Raw genomic sequence first — 12,290 nt, forward strand, 5'->3', positions numbered from 1 at the left:
ATGTTCCTTTAGTATAACCATATAACCTAGAACATAGCCTTTCACATGAATGTGAAAATATCTGCCTCTGTTAAATTCTATGTGGGGGCCAAAATGCTTTCTTTAAAGGCTAGTTACTTTAAAGTCTAGTTTAGGTGTTGTGGTTGGTTGAGGAGCTATTTTTTACCTGTAGATAAAGCAATATTTTTATGGGCTACAAAATGATAGTAGTTGTATAAATTTATATAAACTGTGTATTTTAGGTAAGGCATATGAGCATATGATGAAAGATACTTTCTCCACGAACTCTAGTTTAGACAAAGGACAAAGTGCTACCATTCAAGTAAAATGCTTTTCCTCAGGATAGGACAGCGACTCTATTCTATTGAGTCAATAGATTTTAGAATTATCATGGGAAAATATTTATGAGCAATCCTAGAAATACATCTAAGCTCACACAGAGATCTTTGAGATATACTGGGAACCAGAGATGGATGTATGGTAGCAGATATATCACAAAGTAGGAAGCTCCAGGGAAGTTCAGATACACTATGGAATAAATGGGTGGACAGCTAGAATAACCACATTGGCACTGGAATCAGAGATTGTTTGCCATGAGAGATAGTGTCATTCAGATGAAGCAGATTCACATGTGAGATGGAGACTCAAAATCAATGGTTACTGATGTCTGGGTTGTTCATCCTGGACTTACTGAGATTCTAAGACCAAGTTAAAGATGATAAAACCATTGTTTTATTGAGATCATGTCAAAACAATCCTTCACTCCCCTTTCCCTCATTTCTCTCTGTGTCTGCCTTCCCATCTCCCCATTTTATACTCACCATTCTTCTCCATTCTTCTTGCATTTTTCTTTTTTCCTTTCCTCACTTTTCCTTCAACAAGTGCCCATTCATCATCTACCTGGGAGAATGAAGAACTATTCATAGGGTAGCACATTTTGAAGGAAAAGGATAAAGCCTTTTTTTTTTTTAAATCATGGGAGTCATTCATTTACTCATTGAAATGAACAATAAAAAATAAATGAATGCCCAGGCAAGGCATTTCTATTTAATGAATCCTACAAAACTGTAGTAGAGTGAAAGAGAATGGAGCACTTAGGAATAATTTAAATCAGAACATCAGAAAAGATGTTATGGGGATGGATTTGACTGAAGAGTGGGATGGCAGCGATGACACAAAAGAAGAGCAGATGGAAGGAAAAGTCAATAAAAAGGCCATGGGGTGGACATGTACTCAGGACATTCTAGGAAGAACAAGGAAGTCAGTGTTTTTGAAGAGTGGCAAAGAAAGGAGAGGTGGATATAGGACAGCAGGTGGAGTTAGTCGTGGAGGTTTGAAAGCATGTGTTTTGCTCTTAGGCGAATGATGTTACAAGGTGCTCCTCCTACTTTCACCTGCCTCGTGCACGCTACACTGTCTGGCACTGTACTTTCCACAGTAGTTCTGATTCTTCATGATTAGTACAATACTCTTTTCCAGAGCCTCACCTTCAACTCTTAGAATTCTGTCAGTCTCATGCCCACATTTTGTTTTGTTTCGCTTTTATTCTCTTACATCTGTTAACAGCAATGATTTTGATTACCATCTCTGTGTGAGGACTCTAAAATTAAGGTCACTATCCCAGACTATGCCTCTATCTTATATTTGGATGTCAAGAAAAGCATCTTAAAGTCATTATAACCAGGCTTCACTCTATTGTTCCTGCTTCTGTGCTAAAACTTGTCTATGTCAAGTGTTCCCTAATCCAGAGTTTGGCATGATTATTAACCAAGTCATTCGTTGATTTCATTGCCCCTTCGCCACTGATGGTCAGTATACTGCTAAATTTCATTGCTTTAATTTGAGTACATATTGGATCAATTACTTCTCTCTGTTTTTGCTTATGTCACTCCTGTCATCCCTACCTGAATGAATACCATCACTCCCACCTGCTTACTCTGATTCCAATCTTGCCGTGTTCAGATCTGTTCTTCCAAGAGGTCACAGTAAACTTGTAAAACTGCAAACTAGCTAAAATTATTTCCTGTCTTAAAATCCCTCAATAATTTTCTATCTCTGTTGGAGCAGAATCAAAATTATAGTTTTAATGACAACTACTCTTCAGTCTTCCTTATGATTTTTACTGTCACTCTTTTTGATTCCATTGAATCAATGACCACTTTAATGTTTCTCTCATGGGCATTCCCATATCTGAGTTTTCACATATGCTATTCCTTCTTTTGGATTGCTCTTGTCTTTGTTCTTCTAGAGTTTTGAACATCTGTCATGTCATCTGACTGCCCACCTTTGGTTGAGTACATTTATTTCACTTGAGAAACATTCAGTCTTCTGAGTTTTATCTCTGCAAGGTGTAGGATGAGAAGTCTCTGGTTTCAATGGACCAGTGTGTTATGTGATCTACCAGTTGGATTCATACATTGAGAGTTTAATTCAAAGTTGGATAGCTGGATAAAGGCAGGCACTTTTATGTTGATGAGGATTTAAGCAAAGAGTCCCACATCTTGAGAATTATAGTGGTAGTAAGGTCTAGTTTCTAGTTCAGCATAAGCTAAAATACAATTGGCTTCTGGGGTCAAAAGACAGTATTTTTGAAGCAAAAGAACTGTGCCACTCAATTCCATTATTGAGCCATTAGCAGTTTAGGTGGTTTCTATAGTCAACTGGCTCTACAATACATGTGTGAGCACTGTTCCTGAAGGCTGCATTGCAGCCCATTTCCCTAGCATACCTCCTTTTCTTCTCCACAAGTATATTTTTTAACCTTCTGTTGCTGTTGTCTAATACCTGACAAAAATCAACTTAAGGAGAAAGGTTTTGTTTTGGCTCACAGTTAGAAGGGATATATAAATCCATTGTGGTGACAGAAAGCTCCATGGAGAATGGATATTACTCAAATCTCAGTATACCAGGAAGGCATGAGGACAGGAAGTACATGGGATGATAAACTTGAAGGTTTACTCCTATAATGATGCACTTCCTTCAAGTAGCTCTACCTTTTAAATCACCAGGGACACCAGCCTACATGGGGAGCATTTCATGTTTAAACTATAACAATCAGTGACTATCAGCCAGGGTCAGATTCTGCTAAAAAAGAATTACCTTGGCTAAGGGCAGTACATGACTCTAACTCATTTTGGATCCATGTGCTCTCTTTCATTAAGCAAAGTGGTCCACTAGCTATGTCCCATACTTTCTGATTAAAACAGATCTTCTAATTGTGCAGGATCCACTTGTAGGTTTTGCTGCTACTGTCCTCTTGAGTTCTTGTCTCAACCCACTTACTTGCTGTATGAATCTTACCAAGGTGATTGAACCTTTCCAGATGTCAGCACCCTACTCTGTAGAATATAGATGATAATAATATCTGATAGGTTCATTGCAAAGACGAAAGATTTTGATGCATAATGAACTTTTGATATGATATTCAAAGTTGTTTCTTATGCCCCCTCTCACTTTTCATTTTACTTTTTAGAGAATATGATTAAATGCTCCCAGAGTGATAAGTGGATGGATATCCTCATTGTATACAGGCCGCAATGTGAATTTAAAAATATAAAGTATCATCATATACTCTGTTCCTTGTTTTTGTTTTTTTGCTTGACATACATTTATTTCATAAATATAGAATAGGTGTTGCCCATATGTCCTAGAAATGTCAAGTAGGATACTCCTAACTCCCATTATTCTCTAAACTAGAGGAGCTACAGTACCACTCAGTGCTCTGGAAGAATCACCTAAAGTTCCATGTCAGTACTGACTTTTTGTCCTGACCCACAGCTGACCCATTCCCACAGAGCATAACCCTGTCCCAGATGCTGTGCTTTCCCTTGGCACCTAATTTCACTGCTTCTCAGCACTGAACACGTTGTGCTGACTATACGTCCTCTGAAAGCTGTTGGAAACCAGATGGAGGAAGAGATAGAACAGATTTTTGCTCCTCACCCTCCCAGACTTGGAGAGCAATAAAAGCCACAATTGCAGCCACTGAGTAGTGTATATTAGGCTTTGCTAGGAGTCAAGCCTTCTTCCCAGAGCTATCTGTATTAATTTATTTAATGCTCACCATTATCCTATGAAGATATGCTAATAACTCCATTTTACAGAAGAGGAACCCAAGTCCCAGAGGGAAATAAGACATGAAAGGGGGTAGAGAAGGGATTAGGGGACAGAAGGAGCCCTTTTAATGTACCTCTGGCTGGGAAGAACATTGATTCCTTTAATAGCAACTTTTGGCTGAAGAGGAAGTAACTGTGTAATTAATATAGATGGAGAAATTGTGTAAGGTGATGCAGACACATACCTAGTCTCAGATCAGCTTTACAATTGTGAATTTTTATATGATCCCTTTTAATTGCTTGCTATTTGCAGCACCCTCCTCCTCCAGTGTAATAGAAAGAGTAGGAATAATAGTTAATTAAGAAGTCTGTGGAACTCATTTCTGGCTAATTGGCATTTTCCTATAAAATATTTAAAAATTAGCTCTGATATTCAAAGATTCTCTTTTCAGAGAGTTGTGGCTCTTGTTACCAAGAGTTCCATCTGCAGGCAAGGCCTCCTATGTTGGGGTGATTTTCACATTCACAAACTGGCTCTGTCCAGTTACTCATGTTCACTTGAGGAGAGGAGAGTCTTATTGTGCATCTCTCTTTGTTTAGCTCATCCCCATACCTTTATTTTCCCAAAGAAAGGGGAAGCAGCTATTGTGCCAGGTCTCCTGCAGGAGGCTACTCAGCTAATGCTCTTCTTCAATTGTAATGAACTTGTGCTTTTCAACGAAACTTAGAGAATCACATTTTCAAAGTTAGTGTGTGGGCAATTGCCAGAAAATAGGCTTCAAACTGTGTCCCCAGAAGGCTTCCTTTCTCTGGCTTTGACAGACTTTGAGAGAGATGCTCATATGCCCCTAGCAAGACCAGGTGGGTGGTTTGGGACTCCAAGCCCAGTTGGCAACCACAATGAAAGAGCATGGTGTATTAGTTTCCTGTAGCTGTGCTAGCAAATTACCCTAAACCTGGTGACTTAAGGACAACAGAAATATATTCTTTCACAGTTCTAGAGGCCAGAATTCCAAAATTAAGGTGCCAGCAGGATCTGTACTTCCTACTAGAGGTTAGGGGAGGCAATTTGTTCCATGATTCTCAATTGGCTTCTGTTGACTGGTAGCAAATGTTGGTATTTCTGGGCTGTGAACATTTTACTTCAGTTGCCACCTCTGTCTCTGCATCTTCTTCCTGGCATTGCCTCTACCTTTCTCTTCTGTTGCAAGGATGCTTGACATGCAGGGCTTACTATTATACAGATCATTATCTTGAGATTCTTAGTTGTAATTGAAAAGACACATATTTCCAGATAATATCACATATATGCCTTTGACTCTCCCTTTGGAGGTCCCTATTTAAGCTATTCTACATGGCAACTGAGAAGATTTCTTTGACTGAATGGGAATGAAAATAGATTTCACCTGAGCAGTGGGCTGAAATGCATTCAGGTGCAACTGAGCATTTAGCATCTCCATGGTCTTTCAGTGGTGATACAATGTTTTGAAGGCATTAGCTCTTCCCTAAGCATAGTGCTTCCCTACCTGGAGTCTCACACATGTCTAAGCCTCATGCACTCTAACTCTGGGATTGAAGCACATTGTAGTAGGTGCTAATGTATGTCATTGACTGGTGAGTCTCAAACTTGGTTAGATGTAAACATCACCTGGTATTGTGACCATTAATCTTTGTGTCAATGTGACTAGGTTTAGAATGAGCAGAAATTTGTTTTCTTGTAGTTTGGAGGGTTCCAGTTGTTGTGTATTCTTCTGGGATTCTGTTAGATTGAAGATATCTATCTAATTACTATGCCCTTACATACATGTTCTTTCTTCTGGTCATCTGCAATCCCATATCTCTGTGTCCCCACTTACTTTTAATTATCTCTTTTACAGCATATATTCTGTATTCTTCCAAGTAATGACCATAGAGGGGGAAATCAACCAACCAAACAAACAAAGAAAAAACAAAAAACACAGAAACTCAGTGTTGGCTGGGCATTTATTAGGCTTCATGCTATCTCGTGTGACCTTTACAACAACCTTGGGAGTAGATCTCAATGTTCTCATTGGCATGTAAGAAATAAAAATTTCTTTTCAACTAGCAGTTTGTCCTTTTTCCCAGATAATAAACTTCCATTGTATGGGTTACTAATCCCTATAAGCATTCAAAGTTGTCTCTCTGCCCTAAACCTAGTAAATCTGGCCATTGTGTATTCTGATGACATATGTAACAACTGAGACCTTAGTGAGTTTGTATATATTACCAATTGGTTTCTTTTCCTTAATTATTTTCTATACCTGTTTGGCTATGTTTGAAAATCCAGTATGATTACTTTTCAGTATTTATAATAAGCACTTAAAAATATTGGTATCTCCATTCAGAAGAATTTGAATGTGTATCTTCCACGTGCTTGTGGTACTGTCAGTGTAGATTCACCAAAGAGCCAGATTTAAATTTGCTAAGTAATTAGGGGCTATGCTTCCAAATAACTAACTCAAGTCCAGTCACTGTCTTTGTTATTCTAGGGTTTCAGTCCCTGTAAATGGACACCATGACCACAGCAACTATTATAAAGGAAAACATTTAATTGGGGCTAACTTATAGTTCAGAGGTTAGTTCATTATCATCATTGTGGGAAGCATGATGGCAAGTAGGCAGAAAAGGTGCTAGGTAAGGCCACACCTACTCCAACAAGTCCACATATCTTAATCCTTTCAAATAATGCCACTCCATAGGAGACTATGGAACCTACTTTCATTCAAATTACTGCATTTCTTTCATAGTTTTCTTTGTGTGGGATTGCATGCTAGGTTTTCCATATGACATGATTTTGGATTTCTAGGAAACAAAACAAAACAGAACAATTCTCAGATTTCCTAACATTGGAAAATTCTTTTAGACAAAAGCACTGCCAGCTATTAGGATAGTGATTTGCCTTGTTACTTCTTGACTGCATTTGCTTGGAATACTTTTTTTCTCACCATTTTTCTTAAAGGTAAATTTTGTTTCTTAAGCCACTCAGCTGGCTTGTGTATTTTGATTTGAAAGTTGAGGCCATTAATATTTAGAATTATTATTAAAAGGTGTTTGTAGTCTTTTTGATTGTTCTGGTTTATGTTCTTAGGTGCAGTATGTTTTTCAATAAACAACAGCTTCATTTGTTTTTTCTAGAGTCTCTTGGCCATACTTATTTCAATCATCAGTTTGAAGTATTGCTTCCAATATTCTGTTTAGTGTTGTTTTTATTTTGTTTGTCTGTTTGGATCATGGAAAGTTTGTTTTTTTTCCTTTAAGTATGGCAGTTATTTTTGAGGCATACAGTAGGCTAGGTTGGCCATCATTGTCCTTTACAATTTGGAATGCGTTTCTCAAGTCTCTTCTGGTTTTCACTGAAAAGGCAAGTCTTATGCAGGTGGGCTTTCCTTTATATGTGACTTTTATTTCTTCTCTTGTACATGTAAATATTTTATGGTTATGTATATGTAGTGCTTTAACTACAGTATGCCCTGGGGTATTCTTTATTTGGCCTTATCTAGTTAGTATTTGTTTTTTGTTTGTTTGTTTGTTTGTTTGTTTGTTTTTGGTATCTGTATGAGTATGTCTTCTCATAGTTTGGAGAATTTTTCTCTTATGATATTGGTGAAAATCTCATCAATGCTGTTTATCTGAGATTGTTCTCTCTCATTTATGCCCATAATTTGAATATTTGATCTTTTTTGTTGTTTGTTTTTGGTTTTGGGGACAGGGTTTCTCTGTATATTCCTGGGTGTCTCTCTGTAAACAAGGCTGGCCTCAAACTCACAGAGATCCATGTGCCTCTACCTCTTGAGACAAGAATTAAAGGTATGTGCCACCACCTCCAAGATTGAAGATTTGATCTTTTGATGGTTTCTAACATTTCCTTTATGTTTCTTCTTTGTGACTTTTTTTTCACTTTTTTTGCTTACTTAATCTTAACTCTACTTTATCATTGAGTTCTAATATTCTGTCTTCTTTTTGATTCTTTCTACTTGGAAGGCTTTCCTTTTAGTTTTCTAATTGGGATATTGAATTTTTAAATATCATTTTAATTTAATAGAGCTTATAGCTCTATTTCTTTATTAATTCATGTTTCAAATCCTTTTAAATATTTTTGTAATTTCATTCAGCTAGGTATATGTATTTTCTTGGACACCAATGAAGCCGGTTTTGTTTTCTAATGTCTTTCTCAAGTTCTATGATAAATCTTCCATACAACCCAACTATACTATACCTTGCATATTCCCAAAGGACTGAAAATCCTGCTTTCTACATACTTGTTCAGCAATGTTATAACTGCTCTATTCACAATGGCCAAGAAATGGAAACCACTTAAATGTCCTTCAACAGATGAATGTATAATGAAAATATGGTGCACAGTGAAATACTATGCACTTTTAAAGAAAAAGTGAAATTTGTAGTAAATGAGTAGGTATGTAAAAAGATTATATTCAGAAAGGTAACACAGATCCAGAAAGAAATGCTGTATGTTCTTCCTAATCTGTGTTTCATAGCTTCAAACCCTCAGATGTGAGTAACCTTGAAAACAGGAACATATAAAGGGACCATAGGTGAGGTTGAGGATTGAGATGAGAATAACAAGATATAAGTGTTATGATGTGGTAAACAGAAAAATGGGAAGGGGGCTATGTGCTGTCTGGTTTTATGTCAACTTGACATAAGCTAGAGTTATCTGGAAGGAATGTCAATTGATAAAATGTCTCCTTAAGATTGGACTGTAGAGAAACCTATAGTGATTTTCGAAATTAGTGATTGATGGTGGAGGGCTCAGTCTCTTATGGGTGGTACTACTCTTGGGCTGAGCAAACCATGAGAAACAAGCCAGCAAACAGTACTCCATGCCCTTTGTTTTAGCTTCTACTTCTAGATTTCCTCTTGGTTTGAGTTTCTTCCTTGGCTTCTTTCAATGGACTGTGACTTTGGATATGTAATCCAAATAAATCCTTTCTTCCCCAAGTTGCTTTTGGTTAAGGTGTTTCATCACAGCAATAAAGACCTTAACTAAGACAGACCCCAATTGGGGACAAGGGAGAACTACACTTTTCTGTGGTTATAAAGACAAATATTTAGAATGCAGTTATGGATTATATTGTAGGCTCTCTGTAAAGATCTATGACTACTGTAGACATGCGTCGTTGGCTACGTTGCCAGTAGCAGGCATGATTATCCTTAGAGAGCTGTTGGTTAAGCATGTTAAGCATGCCACTATTGCACTCTCAATGTTCCTGTGCCACGCTGCTCATTATCATGACAGTTCATAGGCATTCTAGTGAGGAAGGACTATTGATGGCTTCTCTCTTGGAAGCTTGCATGATGCCTTCTGGTATCATGAAAGTTAGTCCTCAGGGAGGATGCTTTCCGGTCAGGTCCACCTCAGGTCCTCTAGACTCTGTGTCTGACCTGCATGCTGTCTTCAGCAGTGGGAACTTATTGTCCACCTTTTGAGGGAGGGGACAAGAGAAATAGCAATAGCCTAAAATATTTTGGGAATCTCTTGGAAAACCCTGATGAACAGCTCAAAAGAGGACTTCTAATGCCTGGTTTTGAGATTTTTGTTTGGTAGTCTGTGGAACTTTGGAGGAAGCATTGTCAGCTAAGATGGGGAATTTTCATCTAAAATATATATGTGTGTGTACAGACTTATATGTACTATCAATAATTTTAGGTAATAATGCTTCCTTGGGACTTTTTCAGATATCTTTACTGTTATCTTAACTTCTTCCCTCATTCTTCTGTTTGTCTCCCTCACCCACACTAATTAAAGTACCCTATTTCTCCCTTGTACCCTGATTTTCCCCTCTGGGTAGCTCTCTTTGACCTTCTTGGTCTCTGCAGTTATTTCAGTTTATACACTCACATATAGACTTGGAGCTAGGAGCCTCAGATGAGACAGAACATTCTCTGTTTGTCTTTCTGGGTCTGGGTTACCTCACTCAATATGATGTTTTCTAGTTCTATTCATCTACCTGAAATTTTCATTTGTCACTGATGAATAACATTGTTCCATTGTATATATTTACATTTTTATTATCCATTTATCAGCTGAAGGACATTTAGCTTGTTTCCTAATGATTGTGGCTGAGCAAGTATGTGAGGGTTATTTGGGTTAATGTTTGCCTTCATTCTGTTTGATTTGGTTGTTTTTGAACAATGTATAAATAGTATACATAGATGCACACACACACACACACATATATATACATATATATACAAAATAATATGTATGTATATATACATGCACACACAAACATACATATAATGTATGTTTGGTTTTGAATGCACAACTATGAAGAGTATAGTACTAATGTGGAGTTCTTGTAGCTAGAAATCTTTGACTGGAAGCAAGCCTAAAAGGTTTTATCATTGCCGCATCTTTCCACAGTCTTGTCCCACATTACACTTTGACTCTACAATGGGTACCATTTTTATCCTAGCATGCTATGGAGCTGTCCAAACTCCTATTGGTCTATGTTGACTTTGCCTCCAACTCTGGTTAAAGAAAGAAAGCAAATTCTCAGAAGTGCTTTTTCCCCTGCCAAGATCTGGGACCTCATAAATCATGGTGACAAGAAATGTGATGACGGTCTCTTTCTGTTCCCGAGGAGATTGGAAGAGGAGAAGCGTGCAGGTTCCGGTGTGGTTTTGTAATTTTTTCCTAGTGATGGCCTTGTGAGAAGGATTCCAGCAGGCTAGCTCCTGAACCTAACTAGGTAATTCTCCACTTGAGTGTTCCTGCAGTGAAAATGCAGAGACATCCACCAGTGTCACTCGGGCAGTTTAGTGCTTGCTGCTGCACTCCTGGCAGCTAACAATGAAATTGTCAAGATTTCCTTTTGTTCCCTTCCAAGCAGGCAGGGCCTCATTTTTATCCCCTGGTTTAACACATGAATCAGTTCTTTTGTATCTGATCAGTGGGACTGTGTGTGTTTTCAGCAACTGTCTGGCTTTGTACCTGGCAGGCTTTCTTGTTGGGCAGTAGTAGTTCTACAAGTGAGAAAGAAATCATGCACGTTCTCACATAGGCCCAGACAGATTTACAAAGCAAAGGGGATTACTGTTTTCCATCTGAGTATGTGGCTTTTGTAGTTTTGAGATAGAGATGTGTCATTCTGTACTTAAATTGGATTTCTAAAAAATTATTAAAGGAAAGGGTATTTCCATATTATATTTGGCAAAGGCAGAGATACATGCAAATGACAACAGATAAGAGAAGGCATTCTCATAAGTATTTTTAGTTTCCTGAGGCTTATTATGCTTGAATGTTCTGTATTTTCATTTTCCAAGCATAATTTTATTTAAAAAATGTCAACAGAGCTTGGTTTAATTCTTTCCCTACAAAATTTTAAAAATACTCTCCAATCAAAACATGTTGCTTGTCTCTTGGTACAACTCTATCTGGCATCATTCATCAAATAACTTGTCAGGGATATTTTGTCTGTGTAGTATCTAACTCTATAAACAAAACTTAATATGTGGAGACCCACAGATATATTCTAGAAGAGATGTACAGTATATCTTAATAAACTTGAAAAGTACAGACTGATAGCAAAGAAAAAATAAGAGTAGTGCTACAGGACTCAATCTGGATGAAAACAGTCCAACTGCAATTAAAATCTGATGTATTACATAAAAGTTCATTTTCTCCTTGTTTATTGAGGGATATGGCCATCTTGTTATACAACCCAGTCTTTCACTTGATTTCCAAATGGAGAAATGGGTCTTAGTGGGTCATAGACCAGGTTCTCTGTTGTGATTTTCACAAAGAAAATGCTCCATGCAAAGATTTATGAAATCTCAGAATTTTGAGAGACTTAAAATAGTATTTAAAATTATAAGCTCTATTCCCCACTTCAAACAATGAAAATAACTGGTCCCCCAGCATGGAGTGAGATGACAAACTGAGAGAACTCACAGAAATGATAGAGAATATTGTATGTATGTTCATGTACAGTTTTGGCTGAAATGATAATGTTTTTAGTTTTTTTTCTTTTTTTTCTTTGCAAATTTCAGACCTATATTTAAAATGAGTTTTGACCAAGTCTACCCCTTATTCCCTTCTCTTCAATTTCTCCTATGTCATCCCATGAATTTTACCTCCTAAATCTACATTTTATATTTTAACCCACTCGTCTTAGTTGAGATTTTTATTGCTGTGAAGAGACACCATGACCATGGCAACTCTTACAAAGAAAATACTTAATTTTGGTGGCT

The 12,290-nt window shown here is 37.4% G+C and overlaps 1 protein-coding gene across 1 annotated transcript in view; it reads left to right on the forward strand.

Moving 5' to 3' along the window:
* LOC100757820 (cytosolic beta-glucosidase) overlaps positions 1 to 12,290 on the forward strand; it is a 144,477-nt gene that overhangs the window by 123,898 nt on the left and 8,289 nt on the right. The window lies entirely within an intron of this gene.

The sequence above is a fragment of the Cricetulus griseus genome (assembly GCF_003668045.3).
Source record: "Cricetulus griseus strain 17A/GY chromosome 1 unlocalized genomic scaffold, alternate assembly CriGri-PICRH-1.0 chr1_1, whole genome shotgun sequence".
NCBI classification, from domain to species: Eukaryota; Metazoa; Chordata; class Mammalia; order Rodentia; family Cricetidae; genus Cricetulus; species Cricetulus griseus.